Raw genomic sequence first — 24111 nt, forward strand, 5'->3', positions numbered from 1 at the left:
AATATCATCGATACTTGTGCGATCAAAGAACGAGAGAAAGTATCGATTGCAACAAAGCGCTGGTGCTCGCTATTCGATAATTAATACAGCGATCCAGTTACTCATTTCTGCCTCGTATCTTGGTGTCTGAAAGGGAAACAACTGAAAAATAGGTAATATTGAGCCGTCCTGCTTCTATGTACAAACCGTTCCAATGACAAATATCGTATTACATTATCACTCGTTAATAGAATACGGATGTACGGCTGTCTACAAACATTACGAGTTATTAACGGTTGCGTAAGTTACTCGGCGGGTCGCATATTAATACTTGCATTTGCATGATCCGCGTTGCTCGGTTCGTAGCAAGAAACGGCCAAAGTTCCCGTGAGAACACGTGGACGACAAAAGCCGGCCCAACGATTTTCCAAGCGACAACTACGCGTATCGAGAATCGAATCGACGCCGCCGCGTGGTTCGAGTTGGCCGACCTCCGCCGACCTCCACCGCTCGTTCGACAATTTCCGCGCAGCGGCCGATGCGCGCCTCGTGCTTTTCCGGATCGCCGGCGGAAGCATACGAACATCTACGACGAAAAACCGAGCCGCCAACCCGAAATGGGAAGTGACACCAACACCAGGGACGTACCATCGTCTGTCTTCTTCCCTGTATCCTTTCGTATCCGATTCTTTGAATTACGTGAAATTTCATAAAAATACCGGCTCATGTCCTTATTTTTCAACAGTATCTTTTCCTGTCAGGTCCAGTCTGTGTTTTGGCCATACGTAGAGTATAAAAATGACAGGAAATTTAACGTTAAAGTTTTATGTTGGTATATTATGAATTTCGGTAACTTTTGCATTGAGACAATCTTTTACCGGATTAGCAACGCTCGTTTTGTAAATTTACATTTCCTTTTTATACTTCTCGTTTTATAAATTTTCTTCTGGTCGCCATTGTACTAATTTCTTCTTCTCTCTGCGTCTATTTGGATATTACTCGGGTCTAATTAATTAGTATGTAAATGCTACAATAAATACTATGGTGTGGTTTTGCGGCCACCGTGGATAATTACGTTAGGACATTCAATCAGAAATTAACCTACGGAATCACTTTTGTAAAATATTTTTACGTCATAATTGCAGTTGGAATTTTCGAAATTTATTATATTATAGTTTAACATATTTTCTGTTGAGTTTACTAGTTTCAGTTAATTATGTCTGCGGAATATGCATTTCTCTTTAACACAGCAAAAACGTAGTCAGAGATTTTATTAAAATTTTAATTAAAACGTTTCGTTATTAATTTTTTTAACTAATAATTTTACACGCTTGTTGCAACGATTTTTCTACGAATTTGCAAAACTCGCGCACGGCTACTATAAGAATAAAAATTACTTTGCGTTATCCTTTTTTTGGGGGGGAGGGGGGTTTAAGTTTCAAGCAAAGTCTTCATATATGTACAACGAAAAATCATAGTGACGTAAATAAACCGTTATTTAATATTACAAAATAATGTTCCGTGTTTATCATTATACAAATTTATATTTTTTCAGGTCATAAAGACGCATCGCGGCAGAGAATAAAGTTATAACTAACTTAATTATAAAAGTAAAACCACCATACTTTTAAGAGCTGAAATACACGATAAAACTCTCAATATTTTCATTTACATCGTTATGATTTTCAGCCTGTCATATACTGTTCGAATTTACTTATTAATGATAATAAACACCTTCCAATACATCGATAATGAACAGAAAATTACACGTAAATCGTTGCGGAATAATTTGAAGGAGAGAAGAATCCAACGAAAATTCAGCGAGTCTGGACTCTGCAATCGAATTAACACGAATTTCAGTCGAACTTTCCAGTCACAATTCCGCTGTAAATAGTCGATGCTATGATATCTCGCAGCCGCTGCTATAATGGAGCAATAATTCGCTCATAAACTAACACTATCAGCCGTTGCAACTAGTATATACCATTTCTTTTCCTCTTTCTTGCTAATAATAACGCCGACATTAAATAGGTTGCAAGCCGATTAATTCGACCCTTATCGGATCATACGCTCGGAAGTGTGCAAATGAATTTTTTCCGCAAGGAGTTGCTCGCCATTTAATCGAACCGTGCTTTAAGTGAGCTGTTCGATTTGATAATCCATGAAATTATCCTTGTCATTCTCGTTGCAGATTGTCACCTGTATAAACCGCCGAACCGTTCGTTTACACCTCTTTGCTCTTTATCCAAGTTAGCTGAAAGCTGGCCATCGAACTTTCTGCAAACGTTTCTTTACTTTATCATCGCTGGTAGCTTTTCATTCGGATAATTTGAACCAGTCGACTCGAGCAAGACGAAATATTAACCTTTGACTTGCAGCTATTATCGCAGATATTAGCTAAATGTTAAACAGCAATTTTTCAAATCGACCTGATCAAACCAATTTTAACCACCACGAGGTCTTCTAAGACCACGAGGAACTTGGATGTTTCTTAAACTCCTGCAATCACGTTTATGTTGAAGATTGTAACGGAATTCTATCTGATAACAAAAATTAATTCGAACTGTAACTTTAGTTGTAATTCTTCGTTAAATTATAGAGAACCTTTTGTAACCATAGAGTCTGATTGTACCAGCCTCTGATCCCGAGCAACTTGACTGTAAATACAAGTACGTTACATGTGCTTGTTACGTGTACACCGAACTATATCTCAACTTACAATATTTACTTATGTTTGTATTTATCGTGTTAGATCATTAGGTAAACGTATGGAAATATTTACACTATGTTTCGGATTTATTTTGCCACGTGAAATTATCTTTCACCTGGTTGTATCATCAACCGAGCTTCTCGGAAGCCAAACCGATCAACTCAACTCTTTATCAGCCTCGCAATTATGCTACATACGTGTACGCCTAATGTTTGCCTTTTGAAATAAATTACTCGTTTCCATAAGCTGATTCATTGCAAGAAGATAACGTAAATGACAGCAAAGTCTAAGGCAAGATTTAAAAAAGTAGTTTAGCAACATCACTTTCTTGGTGTTGATCAATGTCGTTTCTCAACATCTCGGTTGCAAGACACTGTGCATGTACAATGGCTACAAAGATTACTGCGCATACTATTGCAAATACTATTCGCACAACATAGCATTAAATATAACATTTACATAAATTTCGTGTTATTCAATGTTATACAAATTTGACATATGGGAAAATGAAACGCATGTAAAATCTATTTAAAAGAATGCTTCGTTCAGTGTCCTTGCCGTACATCTCAATATTGCCACCTGACACTGTCTGTATTTGGTGAACAGTTAATGTTCGTCTAAGTAGCTGGTAAGGAACTCGTAAAGCATGGGGCCCAAGCGAAGAAAGATGTAGAGAAAGATGAAAGAAAAGTAAAGAATAGAAGAATGAATAGAGTCCAGACTGTCGCACAAATTTCTGTTATAAAGAGAAGCTGCTTTGTGGTGTGAACCCTATTGACCTACCATTCACGGTACAGCACACAATTCTAAAGTGGTACGAAATTAGATGAACCAATTATTGAAAAAGGTTGAAAATATCCAAAGAATTGAAGAAAGCACATATCCAGTTCAGAACAAAGTGGGTGAAACAGGCTGAAATTTATCAGATCAGATTTACCAGACATATGGGGTCTAGAAATATGCTAAGCATTTATCGAAAACAATTTTAGCATTTATCGAAAAATCAATATCTTCGTATGAACAAATTTGTATAATTGCCTTGAGTGCTTAGTAACGAAGATCTGTAATCGATGTTTTATACAAGTTCATTCAGACAGAGTAAAAAATATACGTGTAAAAATACGCGTCTTTCAGTTGTTAAAAAGAAAGTGTTTCTAATTTGTTCCCCTAAATTTTGGTGAGAAAATCTTTGTATTACTCGCTTTTTGCGCGATGGAAATATGTTGATATGAAATATGAAATAAGACAAATCTCACGATCTGTACAAAAATCACATACAAATTGTTTAGTTTGCGATATAAATTCCAATTATATGGCATAGTTTCTAATTTGTTCCTCTTAATTTTGGTGAGAAAATGTTTGTATTATTCGCTTTTTGCGCGCTGGAAATATGTTTATATAAAATATGAAATAAGACAAGTCTCACGATCTGTACAAAAATCATATACAAATTGTTTAGTTTGCGATATAAATTCTAATTGTATGGTATAGTTTCTAATTTGTTCCCCTTAATTTTGGTGAGAAAATCTTTGTATTATTCGCTTTTTGCGCGCTGGAAATATGTTCTTATGAAATATGAAATAAGACAAATCTCACGATTTGTACAAGAATCACATACAAATTGTTTAGTTTGCGATATAAATTCTAATTGTATGGTATAGTTTCCAATTTGTTCCTCTTAATTTTGGTGAGAAAATCTTTGTATTATTCGCTTTTTGCGCGATGGAAATATGTTGATATAAAATATGAAATAAGACAAGTCTCACGATCTGTACAAGAATCGCATACAAATTGTTTAGTTTGCGATATAAATTCCAATTGTATGGTATAGTTTCCAATTTGTTCCTCTTAATTTTGGTGAGAAAATCTTTGTATTACTTGCTTTTTGCGCGATGGAAATATGTTGATATAAAATATGAAATAAGACAAGTCTCACGATCTGTACAAAAATCATATACAAATTTTCTAGTTTGCGATATAAATGTGCGCAGCTCGTAGCATCGTCTGAAATAAGCGCTGCATCTAACCCAATTTTCTGCCCTCGCGTCGTTCGAAAATTGATCGTCACGTACGAAACACGCCACGTTTTGATCTTCTTCATCTTCACACGATGACTCCATTTCGAATTTCTTTGCGAAGAACGCGTTCCTGATTTCGTCCCTGGATATCTACGCAAGGGAACGAAATTTTGATCGATTCTGCACTTCGGAAAATGAAAACAGAAGCGATATACTACGCGACACCAAACATAAATGCTAGAACTACATACTTTAGATGTTGAAGTACGATTTCCAATATTCAGATAACATAATAACGTAGTGCACTGCTGATGAAAAAGCTACGCGATGCAGAAGACTCTGGAAACGGCGAATTTCTTTGCTTCCACCGCCACTTAACGTATCTGTTTCATTTAACACGTTGAATGCCATGCTAGTTTTACAGGGATTGCCCGTGGCGTCGTGACGAATTGTTTATTACGCGATACACATAATGTTGAAATATCACAAGTCCATATTTCACGTATAGATAAGACTACTTTTATATGTTTTATACTGCATTCATTTCGTCACACCATTGTAGTAACGATGGTAATAATGCAAAATTTATAATTATTGACATTCCTTCAAATTATATTATATTTCTACTAATCTTGGCGCGCCGGTCACCGGTGACTCCACGGTGCCACTGACGAGTAGAGCGCCGGTCACCGATGACCCCCGTAGCATTCGACGTGCTAAAGAATGGAAGCGGCTGAAAAGAGTAAAACTAAAGTGGAAGTAGGAAAGAAAGCCGAAAAACCGAAATCGATCCAGCTGTAAGAGAATTAAACAGTGGAGAGTGGCGCAGAGCGGGGTCACGCGCTCGATTCTAATTGTACCTTTTAGCTGTAGGGCTCTTAGCTGTTCTCCTTGGAAAGAACAATAACACTTGCGCGCCGGTGTACGTCCCTGAACATGGTGGGGCGGCAACAAACACGGAGCACGAAACGGAGCAAAAGGTGGGGTGGCTTAACGGCGGCGGCGGCGGCGACGACGACGGCGGCGGCGGCGGTGGCGACAAAGGAAGATGTGCAGGTGGTACACACAGAGCACGGCGCCAGCATCGCCCTCGCGAAAATCATGAATGAAAACGGGCGAGCAGCCAGCACTACTGCGTGCTATCATGCAGCCACCGCGTATGGATCTCCTCTCGTCTCTCCCTTTCGAATGCATTGGCCGGCCAACAGCTCTCTCGCGTTCTCTTTAGTCTTTAGCAAGCGTGGCGGTAGCGGCAGCAGTGCCGCTGCCTTTTGTCCGCGCCGCGCTGAGAAAAGGCGATCTGCTCTCACCAACACGCCCTTCTTCGTCGCCGCCTAACTGTCGCGCGCAAGCAAGGGCAGCGTCAGTTTGCACAATATCGTGTGAACGACATCCCCCCGTTTTAAGAGGTTTATTTAGGCACCTGTATCTCATCGGCGTCGCATACCCCGGCTAAACTACTCGAATCGTTAGCACGCTTATTGGCGACAACTTCTGGCCTGCCTTGGGATACGCGGGCTACCGTGTTTCCGTACGGATGTATAGCTATAATTGTAGGAAACAAAAAATGGAGAAAATCGAGGAGATTATATCGAGGATGTAGGATAAGGACATAAGAAAATGTGGAAAATTTTGTAAATTTGAGAAAGTCGATCGGTGAATGCCTCGTACGGAGAGTTACGTTGTTGTTGATGAAATGCTCTGCGCACAGTTACGTTCGTTTTTCTCATATTAACGCTTTGGTGCATAAATTTGTTAGTAAGTTTAACCAGCAGCCGGCGATCTTTCGTAAAAATTTCATGTTCTTGAACTTTACGTAAATGGACGATTTGCGCGTGACACGAATACTAACGTTTAGCTTACGGACTTGAGGACACGTTGATGCCAACGGAGAGTGTTAATCTTCAGTTTGGAGAAAATACGAAAGAAAAAGAAAACAGTGAGCGTGATTCCTCGTTGCAGTTTTGTGTCGAACAAGATATTTGCTCTGTTAGCAAAAAAGGGAGCAAGATCCAAGTATGGCAGCGTTAATCGCAGGGCTAATAAAATTTTCAACGTTCGTAATTTCGCTGAAAATAATATTTTGTAATTAGAGTTTCAGGACCAGTAAAACGATATATTTTATTTATCGTTATAGCTGTTACAGTTACAAATTTTAGTTCATTCTTCCTGGTAACATTTTAATTTAATTTTCACGCTCGTGTAGATCTAAATTATTCATCAACATCAGGTTGTCCGTTCTTCCAATGCAGCTTCTTCGAAAGCTATATTAATATCACAAGCGATGTGTCCAAGTTTAAACTCACGTAAGAAAATGTTGACCTATGGTTCGCTTTAACGCACAATCCACCATTTTATAATAAAATAATGAACACAAAGCACCGATCGGTTAGCTTGAGAATTTTATACGTTCAAAACGTATCCCAAATGGATCGTTTCGTACGCAACCACTTAAATTATAAATTCAGCCCATAAGAACTTCTTTAATCCTCTATAACGTCACGCGATTTGAACGTGTACATACCCATAGGTCGTATCTTTGATCTGTTAATTTTATTTTACACTATTATTGCATTGTATTACGATCACGTTAAGCCACTGTATTATTAGCGCTAAATATCTTGTTTACGACAATTATCAATATCTAAATTACAGATCAAACTGCAGATTTAAACAAGAAGTTATCACCAATTACGAATGTCTTCTTTTGGACAAGAAATTAATAGGTAAATTGTCAGGTGCGCTATGCTTGATACAACAGATTCAGTTGGTTTAACAGTTTAACATACGATTATCATACATAACGTCTTAAAAAATTCAACGTTATATTCCCCAGCTCCTTTTTATGTTATCTATACTATGCCTGGACTAATTATAGGCAATTAAAATGTATACTGTGATATATGTGGTATAAGGTGCATAAGTTATATAACTCGTCGTAAGTTGATTAGTATACATTAAACGCTGGTTCGCCGAGATAAAAAAAAATAGACGTGATAATTCTCTGCCTATCGGATTATCCTCTTTTCCCCGAGTATTTTATTTTTTTATTTTGTGTATATTTTATTTTGCTTCCGTTTAAACAATTCCTGATACCCGCCGCTACGTTTGAGTACGCGTTTTTATTTTTATTTTAATCCGTCGTTGCCCGTTGTTTCGAACGTTTGTTAAAATAATATATTCGAGGCAATGTTTCCGTATTTATTACGTATTTATTTAGCCTCTCAAAATATGCTACTCAGCGACCTTTTTCTTCAGGTTTTATTACGTAGGTGAAACAGTGTTCGAGATTATGAAATTTCTATGGGCAGACTTTCTGACACGTTGTTATGGCACGTGTGTTTCTTTCGTGTATCAACTTACTTCTACGAATAGATCGTTATAATTACGAAGTACGTAGAAATTGTACGTGGGCTAATATCGCTCAATGGCGTACTATTCTAATGAATAGATCATTAGTCACAGATACGTATAACACGAGACCACTAACAATTGTCGTTTGATACACTCGGTATGACCGAGCTGCAAGCTCTTTCTTCTTCTTCCAATTCGTCAAAATTCCACTTGCTTGAATTCATCGATCGAATTTAACGAAAAAGCGATATGAAAACACGAATCTATGTATATAAATATACGTACACGTAAAACGCAAGTGAGCGAAAAAAAGTTGAGAGAATTAAGTTTAAATCGTAAGAGAGCGAGAAAAAGATGTACGTGTCTCTGAATTTTTGAAAACAGCGTGAAACAGCGAGAAGCTAAAAAATGTCCAATTTACAAGTTGTATACGTATCGATGGATATTAAATAACTTTTGCGATTCTTGAAAGTAAAAATTAGCGTATTAAAGTTACTCTAACGGGTGCGGCAATAATAAACACGACTATGTTCCAACGATTTTACGTGAACCATCCTGGGAGAATAATAATTTTGCTTTTCAGCGGCGAACAGCTTTTTAATTGAATTAAATTAGTCGGAAATTTAGAAAACACGCGCCTCAACGAATACACTTCGTTGCGATAGTTTTGGATCGTAGCACGAAAGAGCAAGATAAGATGCATAAAACGCTAGCCATTTTCAACTCAAATTCAAATTCTCCGTAAATGAACAACAACCGATAAATTTCTCAGCTTTGATTCCGCTGGAGAAAATTATCGATTTATCGTAACGCGAGTACGAAACCGGCAACGATATCTTACGAACGAGTCGTTCTGTTAACCGGAAACAAGCCCGCCAGCCAAAATATAGGAAAACACTGGAAAGGAAAATTCTGGCTGATAAAATTTCATGCGATAAAGAATGACGCAATAGGCATGTTAAGTATAGATACATCTGCGTGGTCTAAAAATACCAATTAGCGTTCGATGGAACGTCGAGCGGATGTACGCTCGTGACGAGAGGACAAGGGTGACATGAGAACGCTCCAAGGAAATTCCATTCGAAATTTCCACCGCGCGATCTATGAAATATCGGCGCGGTGGGGGCCGGGAGGCAGGCTGAACGTTTTCGAAACAATTTTTATCGCGCTCTTAGAAGGCTGAGTGGGAGGAAGAAGCTGGTTCCTCGATGTACATATGTGCGTTGACTTTATGGCCGATGAATGTGGAAGAATTGCGATTGGCGAAGCCGACGGCACAGAGTAGCGCGGTAAATTGCTATGAAAGACAGGGCTGCGCGGGCCTCGAGCCTGGTTTAAAAATAAAGGACACATCATGGAAGGACAAGAGGAAGGAAGACAGAGAGAATGCATCGAGTGAGTCACGGCGAGCGAGATATGCGAAAGGAAGTTTGCCCGACCTTCCAGCCTTCTAATAAATGCGAATACCAGATTCTCGAAATATAAATATTCCTTGGGGGAATCCGTACGAGAGATCGACTATCAAACTCGGTCGAATGTCGCCTCCTTTTTTTACGAAAAATCCCATCGACTCTTTCCTCGCTAATTATTAAGAGCGATAAAGGGTGTAAGAAAATGGTCTTTGGTAGGAATTTAGAAGAAACGATTAGGCGGATAATTGTCTTCTCGGTCTGGAGATTTCCTGCGTCTTTGACATAGGATGTACATTTTTCTGTGGCTCGGTGCGAGAACCGACAACGTCGTACTTTCGCGAAAATGGGTTAAACCCGGTATCGAGTTTGTTGTAAACAATCGTGTATTCCGTGTAAAGATAGGAAAATTTCAAGTTCTATATAGAAATGACTGTAATGACATTCGTATAGAAATACCAAAGTCAACGTGAAAAATAATAAGCAGCGTAAGCTTTCATTCTCTTGCTTTGTATTAGCGAAAGAGATTTGAAGTTACAAAATCTTCCGTGTCGCAACTTATTTGAGCATGGGTTCTTTAACATATCTCTAAGTGCTAATATGTCAACTTTTTAAATAACGAAATTTTTATTTGTATTTGCTTCTTGCATTGAACAACAGTATGTGGAACACAACTGGCGGTACAAGCGGAAAGGGGGTGATTCTACGCGAAAAAAGAAATCGAAAATATGGAATAACAATTTTTCGTTTGAGGCTTTGTTTTCGAGAAAATCGACTTTGAATTGAAAAAAAAAATTTTATTCCATATTTTCGACTTTTTTTCCGCTTGTACCACCAGTTACCAACCACCCTGTATATGCTTGGTTTTTTTATGGAAAACGAATATTAATAACGTCAAGTAAAATTAATTTAATCACTGTACGAGTCGTTTATTTTTATTATTAAATTTTTAGATATTAATTATATTTAGAGATTAATTACGATTTCAAAATCCATTCACGTTCGAGATTTCGACAAATGTTATGTTGTCGTTGTAAAATCCAATTACGTAATTAATAACAGAATTAGAAGAAGTTTGTTTAAAATTAATAGCTTAAAGACTTTTCTTATGCTGGCGGCGGTACGATAAACTTAGATTTCAAATGAGTCAACATAATGCATTCATTTTGTAACGCGACTAAATGCATATCGATGGCAATGTCTATATCTATTAATTAAACAGCGGAATTTAATGCTGATATCACTTCAGAAAAACAAGGCTTCGTATACTTTTAACGAATAAAAGAGTCCTAATAGAATTTGAACGCTATTAATAACAACAACATTATTTATAAAAACACAACTGACAAATTTAAAGAAAAATTGTATTTCCATTCTAAAGAAACAGTGAGTATTTATTTATAACATTTTGAAAATAATACCGCGCGTTCGTATATATTTGAAATAATTTTTAATGTATGACAAAAGTAAAATAGTATATTTTTATCGATTAATATAATGTACGGAGTAAGTGCATTTTTTATTTGCACATTTTATAAATCTCTGGAGTATTATTAAACTGATACTATGTGCTGCATCCTATATACAGTACGTATTATATTACACGTATTATATGAAAACATCGAAATGTACGGATGGTGCGATAAATTACTACCACGATGTATCAATAATACCACGTCTTTCAATTTTATAAAATAATCCGATAATCGTATTAAAAATATTTAATCTACTCGTACGTAGATATGATTGGTAACGTAAAGAAATATCGTAGATACGAATGATCGTTGTACAGTTCGAATATATTGAAATCTTCAAACGATCGTCTCTTTGAAATTCAAACAAAACTTTTCCAGCTGAAATAAGAATAAAAATAAAATTGCCTGTACATCATATTAGAAAAGTGTGTTCGTCGTTAGTTTTATACAAAAATATTTATACTCGCCAGCTATATTTAAACACTGCTGCCTAACTTATACAACGATCTCGTCCGCACTCTACGTTCCACATGATCCAAGCAACAATTCTCCACCCTCCGTTGGAACTTCACTTAACACCTTGCCCGCAGGAATTTCCATGGCTAAAAAAGAGCGATATCCACGGGTTACATCCTATCGTTTGCTCGTGCTGTTCCAGGCAGCGAGCGAAATAATCAGCGCGAGATCTCGAACAAACACGGCTCTCTCCTACGTACGAAAGCGGGTCTCTCTCTTTCTTTTTCCATTTTACTTATTTCCCTTCGCGGTTTCTGCCGTCGTGCAATTTCTTTCCTATACTATAACTATAAATTGGACGCGTAATTTAAACACGTGGACGACTATTCCGGACGCGACCGTCATCTTACAGTGTCCCTTGAGAGTCGCACAGCAGGTCAGCTGCACGTTTCCTTTTTAGCCTTCGTTTAACCCAGCCTTTGTAGGTCTACAGGTCTATTTGATTAGCAGATTGTGCAACTCTTTTCTCACATGTTCGCGTCGCATTTCTCTTAGTTCTGCCTCGGATAATTCGTACCCCCCTAACTTTCCGTGGAACGACGTTCGTTGCCGATGTATCACCGATGTCACTCACAACTGTCCTCAACGTTATCGATCGCAGTGATCCAAGTTTAGCGACGTTCTGCCGCTGTTCCCCGCGCTGTTCCACCAGTCTGTGCGGCTTTCATACTTGTTTTCTACATTTCTAGGCGCACGAAAGGAGACGACACGGAAACGGGCAGACGTGGAAAGGCTGACGGTTGAATGAACAAGGGACAGGCAGGGGAGCGAGGGGAGCAGCAAGGAGAGGCGAAGCTAAGGAAGAAACAGGAAACCGAGCAGGAGAATGGCGGACAGACGGTGGAAGAGTGGTGCAAGGGTGGTGCGAAGCGTAGTACGATAACCGTATATATACGACGCTGTGCCAGTCTCATCGACCTAAAACCGAGGCGAACTCGGCGAGAGTGGCGGCGAGGCCGCGATGGAGACGCCGGCAGTGGTGTAACTCGCTGTGCAATCGGGGCTGCGAACGATATCGAATGAGCGAGCGAGACATCGTCCGAGATACGTGCGCGAAAAAGAAGAAAAGAAGAAGAGGGAGAAAAAGGAAGAGAGCGCGAGCAGCCAGCCGAGCAAACAAGTTAATGAATGAACGAACGAACGAACGGAACGGTGGGCGGGGCACGGCTACGTTCTTCCGTTGTACTTTCCGCGCCGCCGTCACCCAACACTCGCCTCGTTCTCATCGAGTCTACAAAGAGACGATTCTGCGGGAAAACCGAGGAAAACCGGTGTACGGCCGCCTCAGGAACCCGTCGACCACGCGTGTGCGTGCACGTTCGCACCTAACCCCCGGATCAACGTGTGTGCTACATCGCTGCTATTGATTTTGTTCGGATACCCGCGTACCCCTGCTGCAACTCCGCCACGGAACCGACCAACGATACCTTAATAATTAACCGATTATGCAATCTCGGCTTTGCAATATCGCGGCAAATTGATTCGTTCGTGTCTTTCTGGGCGAGACGAAGCGGTCGTGTCTCTTCGTGTCTCCAAAACGGTTTAATTTTCACAAGATGGCTCGACTTTCGATTCTCAACGACTGGCTCGTCGCGAGAAAATTTTCAAAGGCATCTTGGATTGGAAATATGCCGTCGGTGCGTTGTATCGTTACGAACGATACGTTCGATGGAAAATGGTAGGTTCGTGTTTGGATAATTAGCTTTCCTGCCGTTAGATCGGTACGCGTTATCAAGGTGTTATTGGTCTCGCTCCACTTTTGTTAACGGCTGTATTAATGGTCGTCTGCTATGTATATTCCGCTGTTATGGTTACTGCGGATTTGAAAAGTTGAGTAATATGTTGTGAAAAAACGAATATACAAGGATTTTATTACCAAGCATTTTTTTTTGGGATATACTGTGCTGTATTTTGTATTTTATACACGCGATGGAGTGTCATTCGAGCTGGCAAAAGCCACGTCGTTGATCAAAAATTGAAAGCGTAGACGACATTAGGAATGTAGAAGAAATTAACGACTATGAATATTACTTTAGGAAATTTTCCTTGAAATTTGTAATCGTTTGCGCTATCTGCTTGTAACGAGGAAGATAGGAATAAGTCGTTTGTGTTTCGAGACGCTGGATAGCAATTACGTACTCGAGCAGCGAAATTGAAAAATCCACAAGGAGCGGAGCTGATCGGTTCGATCTCTCAGAGACTCGCCCGCCTGCCGTATTGGCAAAAATCGATACATAGAATGTAGAAAAATAGAATATGAAACGTAATATTTTGATATCAAAATAACCAATTAGAAAATACATTTTAAATAGAAACGCGTTTGGTAAATTGGAAATTAGGTCCCAATCGAGGTATCCAATTTTCTCGACAAATACGAACGTATATTTGTTTGGCATTTTCGTGGAAAATAAAATTCTGCGCAAGTCAGCGAGAATTTTACGTACGCGCTCGAGCAGAAACATGTTAAATATAATACACTTGCACGAACACGATCAGGGTTTTAATTAGGTGAACAATTCACCCGTATCGTAGAAACGTATCCGAATTTCTACCTCCGCCGATTAGAACACACTGCACCCGCGAGACCAATAACATTCAGTTTAGTAATTCATGCCTACACAAATACTTCGATTTTAGCAACCGGCGGTTCGTTTCAGCCACTGCACGCTAAATCAATCCTACGTGCACCATTATACACTTTGCAATTATACGGTAGAACGCGGCAAACCAGCGATTACGTGTCGCAGTTCGATCTAAAAAGATAATTTAAATCTAAAAAGATCATTTAAATGTAAAAAGATAATTTAAATCTAAAAAGACACGAGAACTCGCTCGAAAAATAAGGCATACGGAAAACTGTTTCAAAATTCGCGCCACAGCGTGTAGTACGCTGGCAGATCTACATGGTCGGCAGCGCCAGGTGCGAATTTTTTCTAAAAATAATAAACAGCGTCCGTTTGTCCCCGTTCGTCCAACCAAAATTATCGTCTGTCCAATCTTCGACAAAAAGTTATCGGCGAAATTCGATATGGGAACTGGTCGCGATCCACGGTTACCGATATTCTCGTGGCTCGTTCGAGTAATCGGAGACTTCTTGCAGATAACACTGACGGTGCAAAACATCGAACCTCGCAGGAGCGAAAGAAGGCTCCTGCGACCTAACATTATTCCGGAAATTTCATTTGTTTCGATCGTTATAAGATTTTAAGCGTAAAAAGATGCAAACGGGTCAGAAGGTTTTCTACTTTTGCCACTGACATGGTCGAGAACCGAACGTAACGTTCGTTTAAATTTGCAAACGCCGTATTAACCTCGTTTGTCTCTAGACAGCTTTTATAAAAGCAAAGAATATTTTCTTCGACGTGTTCTTTCTATTTTTCTTACAAAAGTATATTATACGATGTTACCGGTAAGAATTGTCATAAAACTGATCGTATTTAGCATCCACCTGCTCCAGCATTTTTATCGTTCAACTTACGTTGTTTTACACGGAGGATGTTGCGACGTTGTACGTACCTCTTAACGTTATTGGTGATCATTTACAAATGAAAATTGCTCTTAAATTCTACGCTACGATATTCCCATTGTAGGACGTTCTACGATAAGAAGAAAAAAACCAACATTTTTGTTCATTGTACGGTGTCGTATAAGAGAAATCTTCAATTATTCGCATAAGCGCGATTGAACCACAAATATATAGAGGTCAGATGCATCGCCTATTGATCTTTAGTTATACGTAGATGTTGGAGTACTCGGCTAGCCGGGTATCAGCAGCTGTAACTCACGGTTGTGCCGTGCGGAAGGTTTCCAGGGCGGTGGAAGCTCCATCGTCGCCGCCACCACCGCCATCGCCATCGCTATCGCCACCGCCACCGCCACCACCATCGCCAGCACCAGGGGTGGGTCGATAGATGCCGACGTGGAAAGCAGGAGCCGTCCCAGCCGCAGCACCACCGCCCCGATATATTTACGCGCTACCCTTCTCTCTCTCTCTCTCTCATGCTCTTCCTCTTTCGCATATTTTCTCCAACTACGCCGTTTTTCTGCTATCATTCCGCCGTTGCAAGCCGTTTCTTTCGTCTTGCCGTCGCGTATCAATTTGCCCAGGGTGTTTTATTTGAAAAATTCTCTGCTTTCGTTCGGTCATTCGGCGAAGCTGAGCTGCGTGGCGAAAGCGTCGGCGTGTCGGCGGCGAAGGCAGTGAAACTCCGTTTCGTCGAGAAAACGAGCTTCGATCTGCTGCGAAACGGATGGCGACTGATGCAATATTTGCCAATTTTCGAGACAGCCGCGCGAAAGTGCAGGCGAAGTTGATAGATAGAGAAAAGCGGAGATCTTGCCCGGAAGAAACGTGCCTACTCACGTTAGAAGGGTGCACGATCGATGTTCATGCTATTAGACGTTGTAGCGGAGAGGAAATATTGCTGCGATAAGTGGAGCAGCGAGATAAATCTACGTTAAAGGCTAAACGTTGTTTAGTCTGATGTATATATCTCTCGACAAATATTTGGCCGATAATCGGCCAGCTTTGTCTTTTCCTGGCAAAACGGAAGAATGCCGTGACGATTTTAATTTCGGTTCGATCATATAAATATTCGTCCTGTCGATCCTCGTAAATTGTAACAATGATAAAAGCAGAAAAGTATGTTCGATCGAGTCACGAAGTTGTAGAAACTTGATAAACACTGTGCTCGTACATCGGTTGAATTTTCATTCGATCATAAGTTGGGCTATGCACCACTTTTTCATTGCGAGTCTAGTTTCTAACTATTAGATTTACATCGCATTGTTTCCTAAGAAATTAGAACGTTTCACAGAGATCAGCTTTTTCAGGAGCGCTCAGATTTGCCTATTACATCGCAATTATTCCTCGTCCGAATTAGAAAATACTCGATTTTCTATTTTCTCAACGAAAAGATCGAATGGTGAAAGAAAGGAATTCGCGCAGCTTTTACGTAAATTTTGTTAAACGAGACGAACGAAGTGGTACGCAAGAAACGTTATTTCTGTGAAAAGTGTCATCGTTAACGGACAATAATATGCTATTTCGTTACTGCTAAATATAATTCCGATGCATTTGTAATACGGCAAATCGACGTAATTGATAGAGCACGGTAATTACGGAGAAGCAAAAACGAATAAATCTCGTACGAGAATTTTCATTTGAATATCGATGAACGCAAGTCGATCGTGAAAAATGAACAGACATCGCGGAATACTCGACGAGATAACGATAATTTTCGATCGCAAGCGCACGTGTCGCTCACTACCATTGAACGCGACATTAATTATTACGCTGAAATTTAATTAAACAGTCGCAAATTAGGATACCACGATGACGCTTGTCATCGTACTATCGTGTTACCGTACAATTACAGAAAACTGTGTTTCGTTGCACAGCGAGGAAGACAGATTTGTAAAACGGCAGATATTTCCAATTTCGACACAATAGTCGGCCGAAAGAATTATTACGCCCAATGACTAATTCGCTATCGAATGACCCAATTGTGTACAACGGCTTACAATCACGCTGCGTCGGTATTTACAACACCTGTACAAAGTATCATCGAGATCGTTTCAGCTGTTTCGGAATAATCGGCGAGCGAGCGCCGGATGGAATGTTCGTCTCTTTCCATTATCTTCTTTTCTTCGTCGCTTTTCAACAGAAAAAAATTCACCGTGGAAATTTCACGCAGATCTCTGTCGTCGATATCATCGTTGCGTTTCTTACGGGACACGTGAGCGTCTCTCTCGTACATCGTGTAATTACCAAATATCTGCAGGCTTTTAAGCGTACGTTAAAAAAAGCAACAGCAAAAACAATAGCAATTATCTGGCAAGAAGAACAAACGAAAGACTCGCGCCACCCGAAACCAAAGACAACTGAGCAAATTAACGCGCGATATTGCCGGTTATAAATTTCAGTTTTCAGTTTGTAATCTCGACGAACGTGACAATCGCGCTGACTGATTCTTGAAAGCAGCGACCTTTGAATAATTAGTCGCCCGCTTCCACACGATTCCACGAATGGAACTGGCGCTAGATTTCGAATAAATTACTCGTAACGAAGAAAAAAATATATACTCGTGCGCCTCCATACGCCAGACATATTTGTTTCTTTCCAAAGGCTAATTGCAAACTGCCTCCACTTTTATTGTTTTTTATCGTGGACGTGTAACGCGATCAATTGGACTATTCATGGAAAAACCGTACTACAAAAATGTTCGCTTCCAAGGCTAAATTAATTGTTCCGCTAGTTCGATTAAGGCTCGATGAACAAGCAAATCGCTCGAGCGAATTATTCTCCAATTAATCTAATTAGTGTAATTTTTTCCAACAATGTCTTTTTTTCTCTCTATCTCTCGTATATTTGACACGTATACCGCGTGTTCTTTTCTTTTTTTTTTTTTCTTTTTTTTTTTACATTCGTAAATCGCACGAACTTCGCGACAATATTAAGATATAATATTACGCAATTTACTGCCATACTATCTGCAGTTCACAGTTATCTCGCTCTCGTCAGGTTTACATTCGACAATATTGTTCTTTCATTAGCAACGATGTTAAACGCCTGACAATAAATAGAACGTTTCGAAGAAGAAATATTAGCTTTGGTAACTAACTTTGACAAATTAATGCTCTATCCGTACAATGTTGCTTACCGTGGTCGTCGTGAAAATATAGATGCGCCTCGGCAAACGCAGCGAGGAAAACGATCGGATCGTCGGCCAGATTTCCCAGCGTTAACCGAATTAAGGGACGATACGTTTATACTAACTGGCGGTGCAATTTCTAAATTTAAGATCGGACACGTTACGAATGAAAATCGATACTAAACGTGTATTTTATGACAGCGCCAGATGTCATTCCGATGTTTCGCGTTTCTAGCTCGAAGGACGTGGTTACGATAATCGAAAATATTCCGGCGGTCGTCGTAATAACGCGATGATTCCGGTTAGCCTCACGCACGAGCAGCTGCCTCTTCGTACGCGTACCTTTTATCACATCAACAATTTGTCAGATCAAATTCACACACGCGTGCATATAGAAGCAACTAACGCAAGATCGTAAGATACTTTTTTTAAATCGAAACGCATAAACTTCCAGTAAGTGGGAAATGATGCAGCAGTGATTCGTCGATCCTACGCTACGATATTTCAGTTCTTATGGTTCTGATAGTTTAACAAAAAAAAATGTAGAATTATACAGTTAATTTCACGTTAATATCGGATTTCATTTTAATCGTACACGTGGATCGAGGATGCGATAAATTAGTCAAAGTGCAAAAAGATCGAACATAGATGGGGCAACGATTATAATCTGTTAAACTGTCACAATGTAAATGTTAATTTCGAGATAAAAGGCAATCAGTAAGCACGAATTGTTTTACAATGAGAATTCTTGCAATGAAAATCGGACTAACGTCCACTGGAATTGTTACGTTTTTTGTTGCCGTACGAGTTAGTTAATTTCAGTTTCACGAAAATCTAATGTTTCCAGTATTCCAAAGTTGCTGTGTGCAAGTGTATAGATCTATTTTTTGCATATTAATAGATAAAAATGGTTCGAAAGTTACGTTTCCATACCTTGGACTTAAAAAAGAAAAATAAAACACAAATAACATTAAAATGACTGTGAAATCAATAAACAGAAGAAGTATAGACTACAGCTATCGAAATAGAATGATATACAGGGTGGTTGTAACTGGTGATACAAGCGGAAAGGGGGTGATTCTACGCGAAAAAAGAAGTCGAAAATATAGAATAACAATTTTTCGTTCGAGGCTTTGTTTTCGAGAAAATCGACTTTGAATCTTCGCTCGGTACGCGTGCACTTTATCACGTCTGGTTATAACGCACCTCACTGTAGATCGTTGTCTCTATGGAAAAATTAAAAAAAAAAAAAATTTTTATTCTATATTTTCGACTTCTTTTTTCGCATAGAATCACCCCCTTTCCGCTTGTACCACCAGTTACCAACCACCCTATATACAGTATACACAATGAATAATTATAAACTCAACCCTATTTTGCGATTCGTCATAATATTAAAACAGAAACGGAAGATATAATAAAAAGATAGTAGAAGACATTTTTCATTCATTTCATTGATCACTGATGTAAGAAAAGGTTTCAAAAATTTCGTTTCTTCGTAAACGGAAAATAGGAGTCGTGCTGTATTTTTTAAATACATCGATAGGATACAATTTTTCTACAGCTTATACATACGCAAAAATGTGAATAATATGTTTCCATTAGAGCCTCGATGACCGGGCATTCGGAAATGTTTCAGGCGCCGATGGAATAATTTCGACGTCACAAAAATGCAACAAGTCCATTGTTTAAAGGATAACATCGATACAGGCGGATTTGTAAAATTGTAAACCTGCAAAGTACTTACTTTGGCGGATAGGACGTATACAGCGACGTAATAATATCGCATCACTGAAAGCGAAGCGAGGCCAGCTTTCTTTTTCGAGCAAACGAAACGAAAATCTTGTTGTTAAGTAAACGACACGACTAGCAGGTAAATGAAAAACGTGTTCCCTTGAACGGAGCTCGAAATTTGTATTCCGTTTTGAAGGGATTCATCTGGACGTATAAATCACATCGATAAGATCACATGTGACGCAATATACTCACACAGAAGCATTAAAGAAAAAAGAGAGCGTGTAAATACGAACATGAAGAAGAACATTGAACGAGCGACGAGATGCATCTGAAAATCAGCCGCCTGATTTTCTAAAGTGACTTACGGTGTAACATCGATACTTTTAGCCTAACGTGACTTTGGATAAATCGTTATTTCTGGCGTCGCGATATTTACTCGGCATTTTGCGTAACAGGTTTCATTTTGAAACGTCGTAAAAGGTAATTTGGAAGCAAATAAAAGATTTAACGAATTCCGTCATAGATACCGATGTGTGAAAGTATAACACTGATGCGTAATACATGATGCATAAATAGATAAAAAGTATTCGTCTCGCTATAAAATTGCGTTTTATTACAGCGATCGCGTATCCGGTTGAAAAAACCTCTCGCTCTTATCATCAGCAGTTTTACGAATGCTCCGATAAATCGCAGCCTCGAGAAGCTAAGAGAGTAAGGAAAATTCTGTAAGTTGTTTCCAACAAACGCGACAGATCCACGTCTTTTATCGCAAAATTTCCGCCGGTATTGTCAAAATTCAAGGAACAGAGAATCCGCGTAATTCTAAAAATTACGACGACTTGAATGGGAACGCGCATATCTCTCTATTGAGATACGTGTAATTTTGTGTGCTACGCTAGATTAGCCGCGTAGTAGTGACACACATATATGAGTATGAGTGTGTTGGAATATGTGCGTGCACAGCGTCTCGTAAAACGGAAGAATGCAACTGTTCCGTTGGTTGTGTGGTAAAGAAGCTGAGGCGCGTGCAAATTCGTATCGACGAATATCTTGTTAATCACGTATTAAACAAGTCTGAAACTATTTTGATATCAATTGTAAGCGTAATTTGAGTGTCCCTATACATTTATTTCGGCGATTACGAAACTAACATTCCCAATTCTGACAACAAATCAGCTGATAAAGAGATTAGAACTCTGGCAAGTAACATTAATTACAATATTCATAGTTCAAGTTGCTGTTGCTGCAAAAAAAGGTTTCAAACCTAACTACGAACCATGGAAATCAAAAAAATACATTATTATTAAAAGTATATCAGCCAACGAGATCGCGCGGTTTCTTGCGCGCTGTTTGTTGGCTGCCGATGTTTACGCAAATTCCAATCTTCGCAACGAACGAAATGGAACTTGTCTCGTCGTCTAAATATCCTAACGGATACTGCATACTTCTATGTTTCCTGTATTTCTGTATATTTTTATACGTCGTATTACTTTTGTACCTTCGGATCTCGCAGAAATCCAGACGAATCTCTAGTGACAAACGCAGAAATTTACGGACGGCTTCTAAATTCCGCGTTTTCGAAACTCGACACTTTTTGCCATAAACCAATATGCCAGCCAATTGTGCGGTTGCACATTATCGTGCGAGAAAATTCCGTCGAAAGCATTTGCCATAGAATGAAAAAGTCGATGGTCTATTGGAGCAAGACCCGACGAATAGAAAGGATGCTGAGGAATCTTCTATCCAACATCTTCAATGACCACTTGCTGCCTTGCGCTATGAGATGCAGCGCTATCGCGACGAAAGACTAACCGATAGACATGCTGCAGATTCAGACGTTTTTCACCGATTGCTGGATGCAGACCAGTCAGACGATTCTCCAGTCAGCGTGCCATTTCTGTTTAATAATTCATAACGAAGAATCCGCTCGATACGCCAGCAAACAGCATAACAAAGCTTTTCTAGCTTTTTCGTAGGATGTACTGTCTGCTCATCGTTGTTTGCTCATCCTCGCATCCGCTTTACGTTCACACGAACACATCATTTTTCATCACCTGTGATGATTAGGCTAAAGATAGTCGACGATATTAATATGCAAGACAGTGTGGAGCTGGCGAGGAGACGCGTTATGGTTCGCTGATTTTTATTCCGCCGACCCGAGGATACACACGAGCCAAATTGTTACACCTGTCTCGTCGCAATTAAGACGATTGGCCACGATCTTTCACGGCATCCGTTTCTTTTTTTTTTCTTCTTCGAGTAATTTGCGAGTTTGGCTGCGAGCTTTCGGAAACGAAAGTCTCGAGTAACCGTCACGGGGATTACAGTTTATCATTTAGGACAAACTTGTCCTTCTGAAAAATATCTTGGTTATTTTAGCGGCGACGTAACTCTTACCACGCGTAATGTAAACATTTTAAGCAACTTCAACAGGTTTACAACCGGGATTCAACTGGGAATAACACGTGTCGAAGATATTTGCTTTTATCCACTCGAGCTCCCATCGTGTTACAATCGAACGTTTCACGATTTTTACGGTGAATTAAAGTTGTCGTCCGAGTTTCCATAGAATTTATATTTATCCCGTCAAAATTTTAATAACTCCGTGCCGTATGAAAATACGTAATAACAGAGTTCACTGTAATTTCTCCAATTTCGCTTCTATATATAAACTGCAATTTTAATTCAAATTACAGTTTTAATCCGCCGTTAAAAATACAATTTTTCAAGCAACCTATTTCCTACGTTAGAAGAATTTTCTACGGCCGAACGAAAAATCAGGCGACGATTTTAACACAAAGAAAATAAAAGAGCGTTGCTTGCGAAATGAAAGCTTATTGGCTAATCTGATATAAATGGCAATTGCAACAAAATATATCTAGCTAGCTTGAATAAAACGATAATAATAGGGATAGCGCTGGAGAAAATAAAATCTCATTGCTTTTCGTTCATTATTTTTAACCGTAGACTTCCAGTGACCTTCGACTTTCTGCCAGAAACGAACTTTTATAAAAATTCTTTCTTACGCGATCGAACGTTTAATAACGTTATCGCTGTGGTTCGAGCGCGCCTGAATCACAGTATACACAGAGCATTTGGTTTACTGCTGATTATCGGTTTTAATGGTAAATAATGAGCGGAGCGAATCAGTCAAGATATCTCGTACGATCTCGTAACCTATGGATCGTCGTTCCTTTAAACGAAGTTAAACGGTCACGCCGGCGAGTCGTTGTCAATTAAATGTCATATTACAACATCAATGCAGCCGGACACAATGCCATTAACGACCGACTGACCTCACGCGATTTACAATTAACTAATATCGCGCTGGATCACTCCGATTAACAAAGTGAATTTTTCTTTATTGGTTGGCCTGGCCTTTCCAACTCAACGATGTGTTTCTTTTCTTTTCCTTTTTTCTTTCTTCCAGGAAGAAACAAAAAGAAAAATGGCACTGCAGAATGCAATTTCAAATACATAGAAATATAGCGATAGAGCTTGATTCAACTTTGTTTAAATTTCTACGAATAATTTTGTTTGCAAATTATTCCTAGAAATTTTCTATCTGATATTTTCGTCTCTGGCAAGAAACCGAAAGAACGATTCTCTCCTATTCGTGTAATATTCCGAGTAACTTTCGTATTAAAATAAAATAGTTTTAAAAGAGATGATTATCGTACTGCTCGTTTTTCAACTGCTTCCGTATGCTTTTCTATTTTGTAAGTTATTTTAACATCCGAACTTTTTCGGTTTACAAATGTACAATAGTCAAATGGAAGTTAGATTTACGTTAAAAAAAGAAAATATGACAATTAAATTAGAGCTTATGCGGGTAGATTTTTCCATATAATTGGAACAGACCTTTAAACGATAGAAAGAGCACTCCGCTCGTCTCGTCGTGCATGTGTTTTGGAAATCGATTTAAATATCGTGGAAATGTGTCTTTTCAACACTTGTGTAAAGCAAAACGGTAGACTTTAATTCATAAAGAAGTCGTAAAGCGTAAAAATTATTTTTAGATAGACAGATATATTGGATACACGCATTGCTCGGGGTCAAATTAAATGGACATCGATTAAAAATAAGTAACAATATTATTGGCGTGATACAAAGAGTAATTGCAAACTATTTCAGTTTGTAAAAAAACACTTTTCCAGATAACATTAACGTTAACATACGTTCGAAAGTAACGATAAAATGTTGTAACGTGTTCTGAAAAGCGTTACAAATCGCTTTGTTAAAATATTTGATACATTTTTC

At 39.1% G+C, this 24111-nt stretch overlaps 1 protein-coding gene across 8 annotated transcripts in view; it reads right to left on the bottom strand.

Annotated features, from left to right (window-relative positions):
• Positions 1-24111, bottom strand: part of LOC117242948 (guanine nucleotide-binding protein G(q) subunit alpha) — a 65730-nt gene that overhangs the window by 11187 nt on the left and 30432 nt on the right. The window lies entirely within an intron of this gene.

This window comes from Bombus vosnesenskii, unplaced genomic scaffold, assembly GCF_011952255.1.
Source record: "Bombus vosnesenskii isolate JDL3184/JDL3185 unplaced genomic scaffold, Bvos_JDL3184-5_v1.1 scf7180000016281, whole genome shotgun sequence".
Lineage (NCBI taxonomy): Eukaryota > Metazoa > Arthropoda > Insecta > Hymenoptera > Apidae > Bombus > Bombus vosnesenskii.